The 16638-nt window shown below is 36.8% G+C and overlaps 1 protein-coding gene across 2 annotated transcripts in view; it reads right to left on the reverse strand.

The window, feature by feature from the left end:
- Positions 1-16638, reverse strand: part of rnf144aa (ring finger protein 144aa) — a 41117-nt gene that overhangs the window by 21968 nt on the left and 2511 nt on the right. Inside the window, exon 2 of one of the 2 annotated variants that reach the window (XM_084394354.1) lies at positions 906-993. The exons of the other annotated variant lie outside the window; for it this stretch is intronic. The gene's annotated coding sequence lies outside the window, so the exon portion shown is untranslated. The remainder of the gene's footprint in view (positions 1-905; positions 994-16638) is intronic. 2 annotated transcript variants of the gene reach the window in all.

The following is a 16638-nucleotide window of genomic DNA, read 5'->3' on the forward strand; positions in this document are numbered from 1 at the left end:
CGACAGATTCGGAGGCAGTGTGCAAGCGTGATTGACATAACGTGAGGTCGTATTTATTTTTTAACGTGCAAAAATTTTGGATGCGAATTTCGGACTCAGTGTGCAAGGGCCTTTAGTCAAGTCAAGTCAAGTCAAGTCAAGTTTATTTATATAGCGCTTTTCACAATACAGATTGTATCAAAGCAGCTTCACAGTATTAAATTAAAATAATACATCAATGTTTGTTTCTAGTGGAAAACGTCCACGTTTGGTAATGCTGATCAATAGTATTGTTGATTGATTAATTAAATTAAATATCCCCAAATATCCCCAACTGAGCAAGCCAAAGGCAACAGTGGCAAAACTCCATCAGGTGACCTAATGTCTAGCTTTAGTCTAGCATTTGTCATCTTAAATAGCCTGTGCGTAGCACTTTGCCTTTAATAATAACATGAGATTTTGGCCAAATTATACTTATGTCTGAAATTCTCCTAAATTTGACTATGCTGTTTTTTTCGCTTTAAAACCTTCAAGTACACAGTCTTGTACCTTTGTCTTTTTATCTGACATAGATGTCCACTGCATAAATGATATGAGGTTGCACATCAGTTTAATATTTTTCTTAACCTCTCACCATAAGTATAATAAATTTCTCAGAGAGCAGAGAGGCTTTGCATTAGACAATCAAATGACATTTTCTCTGAGCATAAGCACATAATTAAAAACAAATCCCTAGTGCTACAGACGTTAAAGGGCTCTCAAGCTCTCATTCGTCGTTTGCACAAAAAGTCCTGGCTGTTTCCGCTTGATAAGTCAAACGGGGTGAAGTACTGATGGCTAGATGATGCACCAACGCAGCCTCCAGTATCTTAAGAACAGACACGCCAAAGAAAGCTGATTTTGCTGGTCGAGCTCAGAGGTCTTACATCACTCTTCCTTCAGCCTGTCACAACCCGTCTTGCTCGTCCACATCCATCCATCTCTGATGCTCGTTCTCTCAGGCTACCACCTCATCTGAGCAGCACAGAGAAAAGAGACCACATTAACTATGTATCTCATGAAACAGGGGTGCATGATATCGTTATGCTGATATGTGGCCAAAGATGAACTTAATGATTCTTGAGTGAATATATATATATATATATATATATATGTATGTGTGTTCGGTGTGTGTGTGTGTGTGTGTGTGTGTGTGTGTGTGTGTGTGTGTGTGTGTGTGTGTGTGTTAAAAAGAGGTGTGCTTCTTCAAATCCCATAATAATCTTTAATAGAAATTGTTTGGAATTATGAATCAGGTTCTGATTCAACTTAACCATTCCTTCCCAATTTACCCACCCTCTACATCAGTCGACAAGGTCTGCAGTGACAAATGTTCTGTGAGAAAAGGTGGTGCATGAGAAAGTTCATTGAGCTGCATTACTCAGAAAGCAATTATCACTTTCCAACAGAGAAACAATAACAAGGAAAAACACAAGTAATCCTCAACAATGCAGCCCTAGGAGAGAACATAACTATGCCCTCATTTCAGTTTCTTATCAGATCACTGAACAGAAGAGAACAATCATTTATCAGGCTGCAATATGATTTACAACATTATAAAAAATACCCCTAAAAATTAATGTAATGCAATTTGCATTAAAGGGATTGTTCACACAAAAATGAAAAATCTGTTATAATTTACTCATGTCTATGCAATATGCATTTCTTTCTTTTGTGTTTTTTGCCCATACAAAAAGTCAGTGGGGTCTAGAGTTGTTTTGGACTTTCACTGCATGACAAACACAGAAAAATATTAATAAAGTATTTTCTTATGTGTTCATGAGAAGAAAGAAAGTCATACAGGATTGGGAAGACATGAGGGTGAGTATATGATTGTTTGCTAGCCACCATTTCTATTCCGCATGCAAATGCAGCTCATGTCACTGAACGTATCACGGTTTGATGATGTACAACTCCGGACGAGTCTTGTTGCGTGTGTCCGTTTTTAACGCGTCTTGAGTGCCGTACAGTCTGACCTTAAAGGCAACTGAGATACTACAGTGTGACATGGCTTAAGATGACTGTTCATCCCATATACTTGAACATTTTGAAAATATGTAGTTTTATACAACCACATAATATGTTATGTTTCATCAAAATGACAGACCAAACATTGTGGTTAGGATCACAAACCTGTGATAAGTTCATAAAACACAATAAATGTTATTATCATTTATGCTTTTAAAGCAGCAACAATAACTGTTGTAACTATGGTATTTTGGCAGACAATATGGTTTCCAATGGAATTTGTTGTTGCTCAAATGGTCACACTAGTACATATTGAGAGCATTACTTCTAGTCTTTTAGATGTTCAGATATGAAATAGGTGCAGAAGGTGGAACTTCTCAAAGGTTTTGTGCTGGTCTCCAAGTCTCCCCTCCATTATTTATTTTCAGAGAAATGGGTCAGTCTCACAATGAAATCTGAGAAGTACATGCCTGAATATTTCAAGATATGGATGCCCCAGTCTCCACAAACATGAACACAATGTTCCCTCACTCTCTTTATCTGACTTATGGGTTCTAATCAATCATCCTTGAAAAGAGCAGAATCATTTACCTGCCCCATGGGCACAGTTTGAACCTCATTTATCATAATATAAAATATTTCACCATTAAGCATTGTGTTGTAATACTGTAGGGTTTCATAACCCTTTCAGAAAATAATTGCCCAAACGAGATCAGTCGGATGTCAAAAACACACCAGACTGGGATGAGAACAGGCATAATGTAATGCTTTTCCCACATTATAATAAATCGAAGAATGAATCAGTGGGTAATATACATTTAAGCTGCGGTCACACTAGACTTTGATCATTTGCAGCGTCTTTTTTAATTAAAGTCCCCCTGTGGTGAAAATCTAACTTTTAAATGTTGTTTATACAGTGGGTACGGAAAGTATTCAGACCCCCTTAAATTTTTCACTATTTGTTATTGCAGCCATTTGCTAAAATCATTTAAGGTTTCCTCATTATTGTACACACAGCACCCCACATTGACAGAAAAACACAGAATTGTTGACATTTTTGCACATTTATTAAAAAAGAAAAACTGAAATATCACATGGTCCTAAGTATTCAGACCCTTTGCTGTGACACTCATATATTTAACTCAGGTGCTGTCCATTTCTTCTGATCATCCTTGAGATGGTTACACCTTCATTTGAGTCCAGCTATGTTTGATTATAGTGATTGGACTTGATTAGGAAAGCCACACACCTGTCTATATAAGACCTTACAGCTCACAGTGCATGTCAGAGCAAATGAGAATCATGAGGTCAAAGGAACTGCCTGAAGAGCTCAGAGACAGAATTGTGGCAAGGCACAGATCTGGCCAAGGTTACAAAAAAATGTCTGCTGCACTTAAGGTTCCTAAGAGCACAGTGGCCTCCATAATCCTTAAATGGAAGACGTTTGGGACGAGCTATCGGGGGAGAAGAGCCTTGGTGAGAGAGGTAAAGAAGAACCCAAAGATCACTGTGGCTAAGCTCCAGAGATGCAGTCGGGAGATGGGAGAAAGTTGTAGTAAGTCAACCATCACTGCAGCCATCCACCAGTCTGGGCTTTATGGCAGAGTGGTCCGACGGAAGCCTCTCCTCAGTGCAAGACACATGAAAGCACACCTGAAAGACTCCAAGATGGTGATAAATAAAATTCTCTGGTCTGATGAGACCAAGATAGAACTTTTTGGCCTTAATTCTAAGCGGTATGTGTGGAGAAAACCAGGCACTGCTCATCACCTGTCCAATACAGTCTCAACAGTGAAGCATGGTGGTGGCAGCATCATGCTGTGGGGGTGTTTTTCAGATGCAGGGACAGGACGACTGGTTGCAATCGAGGGAAAGATGAATGCGGCCAAGTACAGGGATATCCTGGACGAAAACCTTCTCCAGAGTGCTCTGGACCTCAGACTGGGCCGAAGGTTCACCTTCCAACAAGGCAATGACCCTAAGCACACAGCTAAAATAACGAAGGAGTGGCTTCACAACAACTCCGTGACTGTTCTTGAATGGCCCAGCCAGAGCCCTGACTTAAACCCAATTGAGCATCTCTGGAGAGACATGAAAATGGCTGTCCACCAACATTTACCATCCAACCTGACAGAACTGGAGAGGATCTGCAAGGAGGAATGGCAGAGGATACCCAAATCCAGGTGTGAAAAACTTGTTGCATCTTTCCCAAAAAGACTCATGGCTGTATTAGATCAAAAGAGTTACATTCAAGCTATTTTAAGGCATGAAGAATTTTTTTTCAAAGAAAAAACATTTAAATATGTAATTTTGGTGATCAAAGATAAGTTTTAAGGGATACAATTATTGACTACATTGGGGACTTTAACATAAATTCAACATTTAACAAATAGTAATGCACTCAAAATATAATAATGAATATACGATCTACTCGACTTTACTGCAAAAATATTGTTCTTTTAATTCAGCCAAGAAGTCACGGCATGACGGATCAATCTTCTTCTGGTCACACGTCTTCACGTGATGCAAATTTGCAGGTCAGAGATCACCAAACTTGAACTTTGGAACGCAGCGAAATGCAAAACTTTTCGCAGGAGCTTGCGTTTTTGGTTTGAAGCATTTGTATGCGTTTAAATGAAAGTCAATGGAACAGAAAGTGCAGTGTGACCGCCCTTTTACTCTGCAAAACGATGCCCAAAAACAGGCCTATATGGGCCATTCTACAGAATTTGTGCAAACTGCTATCCCACAACCAAAAGACACATTTAATAAGCATTTAAGTATTCAAATTTTAGATGTTTACAAAGATCCTTCTATTATCTATTGAATCCCACAATAATATTTAAAATATCAGTAAGGTTTTAAAGCAGAACTCGGCAACTCTAGCGAACTCTAGTCACTTCTTCGCTGATTTTCCCTTTTGTTGTCGCATGTTTTCCCCACGAGCTCCCCCTACAGCTGTGGGGCGTATATTTCACAACACTGTCATAACAAACTCACTTACGTCCTCCTCCCCCTCCCTACCGCTGCTCATGTACGTTTTGTTATGATCGGAGCAAGCCAACTGTATCATGTGGAGCTATGTCTGTCTACCGAGGTGGGTAATACATCATACACATTATCTTAGAACATTGACATGACGTAAAGCAATTCGTGTTTCGCGCTCGTTCTCGTTCTCGCTTCTCACGAGACTTCCAATTTTTATCTTGCCGGGACGGTAGTCCCGAAGTTGCAAGGTTGGTTTTCCGCCTGGGAACGCTGGGGGGAGCAGGGAAAGTCACCAATATAACCAGAACAGGTTGTTTAACCATTCAAATGATTTCTAGACAGTTTTATTAAGTTAAAAAAGTGACCAAGTTCTGCTTTAATATATATAAAATCATCATTTATTGGGTAGTTTCAATTGGGAGATGGCGGTCCCGAACCCTAACCCCTAAATTTCAACTTGTGAAAAATTGTGGGTTTTTTTTTAAATATCTTTTTGATTTCTTTTAAAAAGTGAAGTAAAAAAAAAAACCCTTTTATTTTATATTTAAATCATGAAACTTTATGTAAAAAAAAAAAAAAAGTGTCCCGCATTTTCATGTCACTACCGAAACAGTGTGTGTTTTAGTCCATTGGCTGAGACTGATTTTAACCACACCCCTATATTTTTGATCAGGAAATATTATTGTGTGCCGCTCTCTCACTGTAGATAGGTACCATCATTTTGAGGGAAATGTGTTCAAAAGTCTGAAAATCTGTGTGTAACTTTAAGGAACGTCACTACCAAACACCGTTTTTCTGCAATTAAGCAAACCTTTTTGGGTGTTATTCCATAAAATTTTGTTTTTATGTGTGTACAACTGTTCAGAACTGAGCTAGGTAACCATGTGCTGGTTATCATCTTTGAACTAGGCTCAAAAGTATCTCAAATTGGCACTATCGAAACAGTCACTACTGAAACGTGGTGAAGTTTCGGTTCTGACATCATAGTTTTTTTAGTGTTATTCGATAAAATTTAGTTTGTGTGTGTGTACAACAGTTCAGAACTGTGCTTGTTAACCATGTGCTGATTAGCATTGGCATATCTTTGAGTTAGAATCAAAAGTATCTTAAATTGTCACTAAAGTCACAAAAATATATATTTACAAAGCAGATGTAAACTAAATATCAGGTCAATATAAGCCTTAAATTATTTATTAGTGTGTTTTGGTAGTGACAAATTTGGGGAGAGGAAAAATATTCCAAAATTTCTGAAAATACAATATGATAATTAACTGCACAATTACTAGAAATGTGTACCTTTGAAATTATACATTTTGCATACATACAACATTTGTGGAAAAAGACAAAAAATATATATATATTATGATAGACAAATTATAATTTGTCCGTGTATGAACTTATTCCTTAATTTTATTTTTAAGCGTCACATCTAGTCATCCATAAAACATTAATTGTGACCCTGGATCACAAAACCAGTTTGTGATCCAGGGCCACAAGTCGCACGGGTAGGCTATATTTGTGGCAATAGCCAACAAATACATTGTATGGGTCAAAATTATCGCTTTTTCTTTTATGCCAAAAATCATTAGGATATTAAGTAGAAGATCATGTTACATGAAGACATTTTGTACATTTCCAACCGTAAATATATAAAACATTTATTTTTGTGAGTGAATGCAGCACAATCGCGAACATAAATGGACAACTTTAAAAGCGATTTTCTCAATGTTTCGATTTTTTTGCACCCTCAGATTCCAGATTTTCAAATAGTTGCATCTCGGCCAGATATTGTCCTATTCTAACAAACCATATCAATGGAAAGCATATTTATTCAGCTTTCAGATGATGTATGAATCTCAATTTAAAGAAATTGACCCATGTGACTGGTTTTGTGGTTTAAATGTCCATTTATTTAAAAATCTTATTTTTTACTTAAATATATTATTAAAACAGTTTTGTTTGCCTATTAATTAGTCAATTTAAAATGGACTGATTTCTTTTAATTGTTTATGTTTGAATTATTCAATTATTAAATCACTTTATTTTGAAATGTCACTCCTAGTCCTCCATATAACCTGCCAGTTTTCAATCTAAGGTCAAAATAAACTGCTAACATTGTTTCTCACTCTGTTACTTTCTTAGCCAGCAGTTTGTGAGCTTAACTATAACTAACAGTTAATGAACTGAATAACAAAGTGATTTGCTCAGAACATCTAAATTCAACACAAGCTGTTTTTCCAAAAAGGTGTGTTAAGCACACGTATAAAATGGTGGCAATAAAATAAAAGGCACCCATGTTCAATAAATAATCTAATTTATTAATGATAACAGACACAAAAACAATTTCTCCACTAAGTATTGCTGTTCATTATAGCCTAATGCTGTGTTCACATCATGTCTGAATTACTGTAATTACGAGATTTCACTCTGAACGGTTCGCGTCATTGGACTCAGAATAATTAGTTTCTATGGCAACGACAAAATATTTAACCACTACATTATTTCATTTATTTAATGCTATATGCTCTGGCAAGAAGAGCAAAAAAAACCTCACCAGGTAACAGGCTATAATAAAAAGATGAGAGATGCTTAACTACCTTTAACTGTTTATTTTACATGTCATCATGACAGTCAAATCCATTAACTTGAAATTATGATAATTCCAACATAACAATAAAAAAAGCATATCTGTAGACTGTGTATCGTTGGAAAGCAACGCATCACATTTAAATGGAATTAAAATCATGTGTGAATATCAAATCGCCTTGAATGGCTCACCCAATCAAAATGCTGGACTACCCATTTTAATAATAGCTTTTTGACTACAGATGTACTAATATATAAAATTCTGGTCAATATTGAAAAGTCAATCATTATTTTTTGCAATATCTCTCTGTAAAGCTGCTTTGAAACAACGTGCATAAAGAAATTAAATTGAAATTTCCATAAAAAGAAACAAATAAAATGTAAATTGACTTAAAATGAACTATTTCATGTTATAGCTGATAAATGGACGATATTAGTATTCTATATTATTTTGTATAAATAAGAAATGAAACACTAAAACCCCAAATGAATCCATTTAAATTGCATTACAATATTATATAGTAAAGCTCTGAAGAGGAAAAACAGGTTTTGATTTGAAAATATGGGAATTTCCCAAAATGAAGGAGCCCCAGCGTGTTTTCGTAAAGCTGGGCTGGTCTCTGACTGCAGGCTGTGTGTGTGAACTCGCTGAGGAGGTATGTCAGCCCTGAGCCTGTCTTTCTCTAAAGGTCATTCCTGGCTTCCTGTCAAAAACTATAACCTCATTAAACTGCCATGATACAGAGTGAATGTCAGAGTGGCATATGACAAATATCAATTGGTTTCATAAATGAGACCATAAGATAATTATGACTAAAGTCTCTTTAAAGGGGTTTACATGATTATGCTTTGTATTTTTTTTTAACTGAATGGTATCGGCTATCTGTATGACCACACAGTCTGTTTACAACATCTACTATTGAAACAGAGGTTCATATCAACCAATGTCTTTATACAGTGTGTGTGTGTATATATATATATATATATATATATATATATATATATATATATATATATATATATATGTGTAAGTATCTTATTATTAGAATAATCGGGGGACTCTGTGTTAGCAGTAGAGCTGAAACAACTAATCGATTTAATCGATTAAAATCGATTATTAAAATAGTTGTCAACTAATAGTTGTCAACTAACAACTAATCATTAATCATGATTAATATGCGCGAGGGAGAGAGAGAGCAAGACAGCGCTCGGGTGAGTGCGCGCGCGCGGCCGGGGCTCTCTGTTAAACTGACAGGACTTGTCACAAGCAAATTATACACTTTAACTCTATGATGGTTAAACTCTGCAATTCATTATTTTTTCTCGGAACTAATGTTTTGGTAGGAACGAAAGTTTACCATAAATTTACCAAAAAAAGAGCTACTTTCAACTTTATGATTGATTTCACAGCATAAGCTATAAAGCTGTTTCCCAGGTATAAGCTGTGTGTTTACAGGAAAAAATAAAATGCAATTTACTGCAACTGTATTCTTTATTCTTATTCTTCGTGAAAATATGTTCTGCAAGATTCCTTTTGCTTTGTTCGGGATGTTAAACTACTTTAGGAGCCCTAAGGACTGCCATGGTGAAAACATTTGAAATCTCCTTGTGAAATTTGCTAAAGTACGTATGGGTCAGTGTTTTGATTGCAGAAAAGTTCGACAAAGGATTACTTACACATAATAAAACACAACTCCAAGTATGTTTTTGATGAGGATATGACAATGCAAAATGGTTAAAATCTCTATGTTGAATGATAAAGACCCTGTGCAAAACTAAAATATAAGTACATAAACCGATTAATCGATTAATCGTAAAAATAATCGTCCGATTAATCGATTATCAAAATAATCGTTAGTTGCAGCCCTAGTTAGCAGATACTCAATAGTATTCAATGACTAGGGTTGGACGTGTGTTTGAACTGGACATGTCAAAGCAAACGTTGCTTTACTCTTCCATTTGTCCTGTTGTCGGGAGTAGCTCAAGTGCATAGAGTACTTCAGAAATTGAACGTGCTTTCATGATTATAATGGGTTCTATTTGCTTTTGACGCAACAAATGGTGCAATGATGTAAAGGTATTTGTTAATGTCTTGCTCTAGAGGCAGTCATATCAGTGAAATGCTCTTTTTGTATTTACAGGATGTTTTAACGGTCATGTCAGGACCCCTTTCAGGCAACTCAGTTCACTTGGCAGCCATCTTGAAAGGCCAGAAATCTACAAGAAATATTTAATATATTTACAATTTCTCCAGCTCAATAAAGATATTTATTTCACAGTTCTTCCGAGAATGCAACTGTAGCTGTCAGACTAACACATATACTACTAAAACAGACAGTCTGGACTTTCACGGAAGACAAGAAACTAGTGCATAAAGCTAAAAAACTTCAAGTGGCCATGACCCTGTGTGGACAAACGCACACACGTGTAACTGTTCTCTCACTGTTTGCTTGCCCTTGCCAAATGACCCACATTTATCACCCAAAAGCGATTGAGCACTCTTTTATTTTTGGCTCAGTCTTTATAAACGTCAGGAATCCCAGAGGTGAAACACTCCCAAAGAGCAGACAGGGACAATTATCTTCAGTTCTCAGCAGTAAGATCAAAACTGAAATGTAAAACAGGCTGCTTTACTGAGCTGATACACTGCACTTTTTTTTAATCAAGGTTTATTTTTGAAGTTCAGTGACTGAGGTAAGGCTACAATAACAATTTGGAGAGAAGGGAAAGGCGTAGCGCCCGACACTAGTCCAAAAAATTTGAATGAATAGAATTCCTTGCGGTGCGTAGATCCAAAAAATAGCTCAAAAATAAAAAAATGACAAAAGATCAGCACACGAGAAATAGTTATTAAAAAATAGAATTTATTGTCCAGAGGCCACAAATAAATTGCAAAAGTGTGTCATGTGTGATACACATGGCACTGATGAAGGGTTATACCCGAAAATGTTTTGTACGTGCAGTTTTTGCACTTTTGCACTAGATTATCAAGGCTGTATTACAACTATGTTTGTAGAGATGGTATCCTTTTTTGGAACAAGTACAATTTTCTTTGCCTTAACCAAATCCAGCAAAAAACAGGTAGTATATATTTGTTTTTAATCATCAACGAACACCACTAACCACTCGGTGAGTTGCACAGTTTTGAAAACGAACGTTAAGGGTTGTTTTAAGGACATGTTTGTGCATGGCCATAGACTCCCATTCTAAAGCGGTCATGGGCAATTCTAAAATAGTCAAAAAGTCGAGACAGGAACTATTGTCAAAATTTCTTTGTCCACCACTCTTGTTCATCCAAAACAAACTACAAAATAGACTCAAAGTGTTAAATACCGGAATTGTCCTTTAAGTGAACCCAAAACCCATTTAATTATTGGCTTCCCTATGACAGATTATTTGACTATTAGGCAAACCACTGACTAGACAATTAATTTTTTTTTTTTACTTTTGCTCATCTCAATCTGGAAGATCTTGGTTAACCGGGCCAGAGCTGGTAGACCTTGACTAAGCTAGTGGGGACATAGTTGAGCTAGTAAACAAAAACACAATTGAGCTGGTTGAACTGAGTTGAGTTCCAAAACATAGTTTGAATTATTTGACGAGTAAATACCACCTTAACCTGGAATGACCTGGTTTCTTCAGCAATATAAGCTGGAGAACCAAGATGTTGAAAGAAATGCGGTTTCAAAATTTCACACACTGACTTGTTAGGAAGACAGCAGATTCACGAGGAAGTGATGAAACAGCAGAATGAGTTTTCAAACAGCCTGAAGGAAGAAGATCTTGGAGAACAAAGTTACTCTGTTCAAAGGTTACAGGAGAATGTACTGTAAAGGTCAATCCTCCAGAATAAGGAGAAGATTTCTCTAATGATCTGAGGTCACTCTGCCTACCTAGCGTCTACAGGCGGTGGAAAACATTTCACAGAGTGACTCTCTGTGGTGTGAAGACAAGGATTTGAATGAGAGAGAGAGAGAAAAAAAAAAAAACATCAGCCATGTCAGAATAGTGCTACATTAAAATATGAAGAGACATCTTTCTTCTCTTCGTCTTGTGGCGCAGCATTTGTGCCTGAAAAATTAAGAGGATATGACAAGCATGCTGCTGAGAACTTATTTCTATTGACACGATCAGAGACAGAGAGCCCTGAGGTTATCTGTGAATGCCATCTGTTGCCACTCAAGGTTCTTGAGTGACAGCAGATGTGAGAAAAAGAAAAACATTTAGCCAACAAAAACAAAAGCCATGGATGAGTATGGCTGCACGTCAGTAATAAAAGGTCTTTTCAAAAAATGTATCCATTATTACTTAAAAAACAATGAATACGTGAATAAGATCTGAATAACAGGTGCTGAGGACAGGATGTGCTCAAACTGGTCTCCCCATAGCAAACACATCCTCACTGGAAACCACTTCATACATACTGGCTTGACACTTCAGACACACTATTCTAGACATCTCATAGTCTTGCAAAACCAAATGAGTGCATGAAAAAATACATTTTGAACATTATTGTACATAGCAATTAGCTGGCACAAAATATTCTGTCTACAGAAAAGTCCTGTGTTAAAAAAATGCAACTCAAAGGATGAGTCAGGTTTTACTAGTTTGCTGAGCCAATCAAAGTTCCTCTTGAACTCGTAAAATAGTGGTGGCAAGCAACAGCAGCAAGTTTTGAGTTGTGAGATAAAGTTTATAAAAACAGATGTATAGGAAATACGGTGACATTGTGAGATAAAAAGTTACACATATACACTGTAAAAAGTGAACAGTTGGATCAACTTAAAAAAAATAGTTTTCTCAACTTAAATTATCACAGTTTTCACGATAAAACGTGATAATTTAAGTTGAGAAAACTTCATTTCTTTAGGTGTTACCAATTGAAGTATTTTTTTTAAGTTGATCCAACTGTTCACTTTTTGCAGTGTAGATATAGTCTTAATTATAAGATATTGAAGGGGTGGATTTTGGAATCAACTGCTGCTTCAATGTATATGTAATGAGTGATTATAATCAAGTTACGAACTCCCGTGTGAGTCTTGAAGCTGACTTCTGCTGATGAAGCTGCAAACTATCTTCAGTAAAACTTTTCTTCAATTTATTTATTATAATTCTGACTCCGGGTCTTCTTTCAAACATCTGGTCCTTGGGTCCTAAACTGTTACCCCCTAACAATATAAAGTTGAAATTGTGACCTATAAAGTTGCAATTCAAATAAATAAAGCCACACTGGGGAAATAAAGTCGCAATTATGACAAAATTTGTCAACTGTATCTCATATTTTTAATTACTGAGGTTCCATAAATGAAAATGCAGAAATGACTGGTAAAATTTAGTGGTTAAAAAACACTGCATCATGTATGATAATGATAATACCATTTTCTTCACATTAATCTGTTGCTGAATTGCTGCATTAACCATCATGGTGGTACCGGAATTTGGACGATGTTGTACAGTGCTGTACAAACCACTAAACGCTTTGAGGCAAAGCTTTTCTCGTTTTTACAGCCTTCACTGTCTGATGAGTTCACACGTTGCCATCAAGCTATTAACATGCAAATGTCTCATTGTATCACCAGCTACATGTGGCAAAGCTCGATGCTGTGGGCAGGTGTGAGCGCCAAGTTTTGAGGTACCAGCTGTGAGAACTGAATAAATAAAAAATTATACCAGTCAAGCAGGTAGGCTTAAATCACATCAGACAAGCTTGCAGTAAGCTTTTTCACCAAAACATCTCAATTATCTTGTTTCTGTTTAAATTATGTAATTAAAACTCAACCAAAAAAAAACAAAAAAACAAAAAACAGTCAAACATCTGTATGACTTTAGTATTTAAGCACCCACATTATTTATATCTATATCTATATCTATATCTATCTCTCTCTCTATTATATATATATATAATATATATAAGAGTCTTTTGGTGTGACTCATTTATTTTATGCCATGAATCCCAATGTGTTCTTGGCACACTCACTTTGGAAATTTATTTAGCACATATGCAACTTTTATACACTAGGCTAGTCTACTGGGACTTATCCTGCGAAATATCTGACTCAATCAGATCTGAACCCAGCTGAGGTCACCTTCTGCCGTGAGCCAGCCAGTCTCCTGCCTGCATTACAGAGCTATGCCATAACCGCTTTCTCATCCACAGCTGTTGGGCAGCAACAATGTACCTACTGAGATCACTGATAGGAATGACTGACTAATAGAGAAAACACGGTATGTTATTAGGAGACTGCATTGGATAATTCTCAAAAATTTCAAAAGAATCCTTACCGCTTGCTTATGGCAAAAACAATGTCTTGACTTGAGTGATAAAGGCATCGCGGATTTGATTTAGGAGGAATTCAGTGGTAACATTATATGGAATCTTGAACAATAGGATTGAAAAGTTAATTATTCATTATTAGTTGGTATGGCAATAACAAAATCCTGAGTTATATGTCTGTTGTCATACTGCATCTCATAATTAAATTGCAAAATGGTTGCACATATGTCCAGCTGCTGACCATAAACAGCTTTAAGTGCTCTGTAATGCATTTAGTGCATCAAATGTATGTGTGGTGGGGGCTGAAAAGGTCAAACAAGGCCATATTATGGTTAAAATACAGTATGCTTGTCTGTGAAGCACATCGATTAGAACACATTTGCAAAGCTAGTCAAGGTCTTCATGGATTTCCCGTAAAATTTTCCCAAGTCAGGTGCATTAAATGGGACGACCAGGAAGAGTTATTAAAAATTCAATATGGCCAGGTCAAGCTATTCAGCATTCTTTGTTTAAAGTGTTACATCTTATTGTATTAGGAACAAATGATATCAACAGCATAAATCAGAGTACGCTATAGAGCTGGTAAGTCCCGCCCCTTCCGTAAAACCCCGCTGGACCTCTAGGTTGAAAAATCGTCAATGCAAGTGAATGGGAGAAAATAATAATTTTCTGGTCCCGTTTGAATTGTGCCATGAATGTGAACATATGTTGTCTGTGAATTTTTTATATAATCTTTCATGTTACGAGTTTGACAGTATATGGTATGATTCTTCGGCCAGCAGTTGTGGAAAAGACATAACGAGAAAGACTACATGTCGCCTATGTGACGTCACCCCATAAAGTTGACTTACCCGTGGTTTTCGCCAACCTCAACGATTTTGTCCTCTCCCTGAAAGAAGGCGGTGAAGTGCACCAAAGAAACACTCATGTTTAGCGGGATCCGTGAGCTAGTGTCCGTGTGCGAATGGTGGTAAAGTTTCAAATGCGTCGAAAGCAGCGAAGAGTTGTAGTCCACAAAGTGCTCTCACACAAAGTCTAACCGTATCAAACTTCTACCCGCTAAATTGTAGCATTCTTCACACGAAAGATTATATAAAAAAATTCACAGACAACATATGTTCACATTCATGGCACAATTCAAACGGGACCAGAAAATTATTATTTTCTCCCATTCACTTGCATTGACGATTTTTCAACCTAGAGGTCCAGCGGGGTTAGCGAAGGGGGCGGGACTTACCAGCTCTATAGGCGGTATGATGATATATCATGACCACAATATAAAGTATTGTATCGTAAAGTATTGTTTATCACGGATTCACGATGTGTAAATATATCCATGTAGCACAGTATTACTTAAGGCCCTGAATCCCTGATATACTTCAAACTTACAGAGCTGCTTTATAGTAGAAAATTAAGTTGTACTTCTGATGAAACGAGACCGTAACACTGTTTTCATGTTTATTACGCTAAAGCTGCTTGAATTTAAGCTATCTATTGTATAAAGTGATATATAAATAAACGTGACGTGACTTTACTGCCGTAAAGCTCGTGCAAACATATCCACATCGCTATGATCAGATGCTTTTTCCAATGCTTTATTAAAATGCACATATTTGCATATTCATCTAAACGTCGCTCTCAGCAGAGTGGGCGGAGTTGGATGTTCGATAACAGTATATCGCTGCTCACGTATTTCGAACTTTGTTTTACCCCTAAACGAAGAACGAAAAAGAACTTCGCCGTGAGAATATAGAACCTTTAAAGATATTGAAAGTTTAGAAAGAACATGCAGAGATAAAGAAACATGAGAAAATAAAGAACGGGACGTGCATAATGTTAAAAAGAGCTATTAAGCGCAATAAGCCTAAAAATGAATGTGGTGTGTTCACACTCAGACAGCATTCGATCCCGAATTCAGTTCTCTTTTGCAGATAATTGCACTTGAATGGTCAAATACACACACACACACACACACACACACACACACACACACAATTATGTTAAAATGCCCATCGTCTTGAGTATTTATAAAAACACAGTTTGTGATGTCTTCTTTTAGCCCCGATTTCACTCGCAGACAGTTTTGTGGATATCGCGACAAATCGCAAGCTTAGAATTATAAGGTTCTATCTGCACTTTTGGTCGAAATTGAGTTTTTGACAATCTGATCTAGTTTATTAATGCCTGTGTGGTGTTATTTTTGTTATTAATAAAATAGATTATACTACATAACAGTTTTGCCAGCTGGGATGTAAAAACTTTGATGCTCAATATCTCAGAACTACCCTAAACGGAGATAGAACCTTATAATTCTGAGCTCACGAAATGCCCGAAGTCTGAGGCAAATCTAATTTGCGCTGCTATTTGTAGATTGCATTTTTCATTATGGAAAAGCCCTGGTTGCTCCTGTGTTCAATTCACGCATTGTCAGTCGATAACCCGCAGAACTTTCCACTCCCAACCGCGCTTTTATGGGATTGCGGCCTCATGCTAATTTGCCTTTTTTTTGCATATCTGGCCTAACGTTTGTAACTTTGCATGTTTATTATCATACTCTTGAGATGACTGTTGTACTTGCCACTGTTGCCGCTGGGTCACCACAACCTTTGTCTGAGCTGAAGCATCTGTGAGCTGTTACGAACAGCACAAATAAAGCCTATCGGAGAAAAGAGTTTTTTTTTGTTTTTTGTTTACCATTTAAGCCACCGTTATGACTAAAGGACGAATACTGAAAGCGTGAATGTCTATTTATGGCGTGGAAAGATAAGTGGCCTCATTTGGGAGGGACTTTCTGACTGTTATGA

The sequence above is a fragment of the Rutilus rutilus genome, assembly GCF_951802725.1.
Source record: "Rutilus rutilus genome assembly, chromosome: 21".
In the NCBI taxonomy this organism is placed as follows: domain Eukaryota; kingdom Metazoa; phylum Chordata; class Actinopteri; order Cypriniformes; family Leuciscidae; genus Rutilus; species Rutilus rutilus.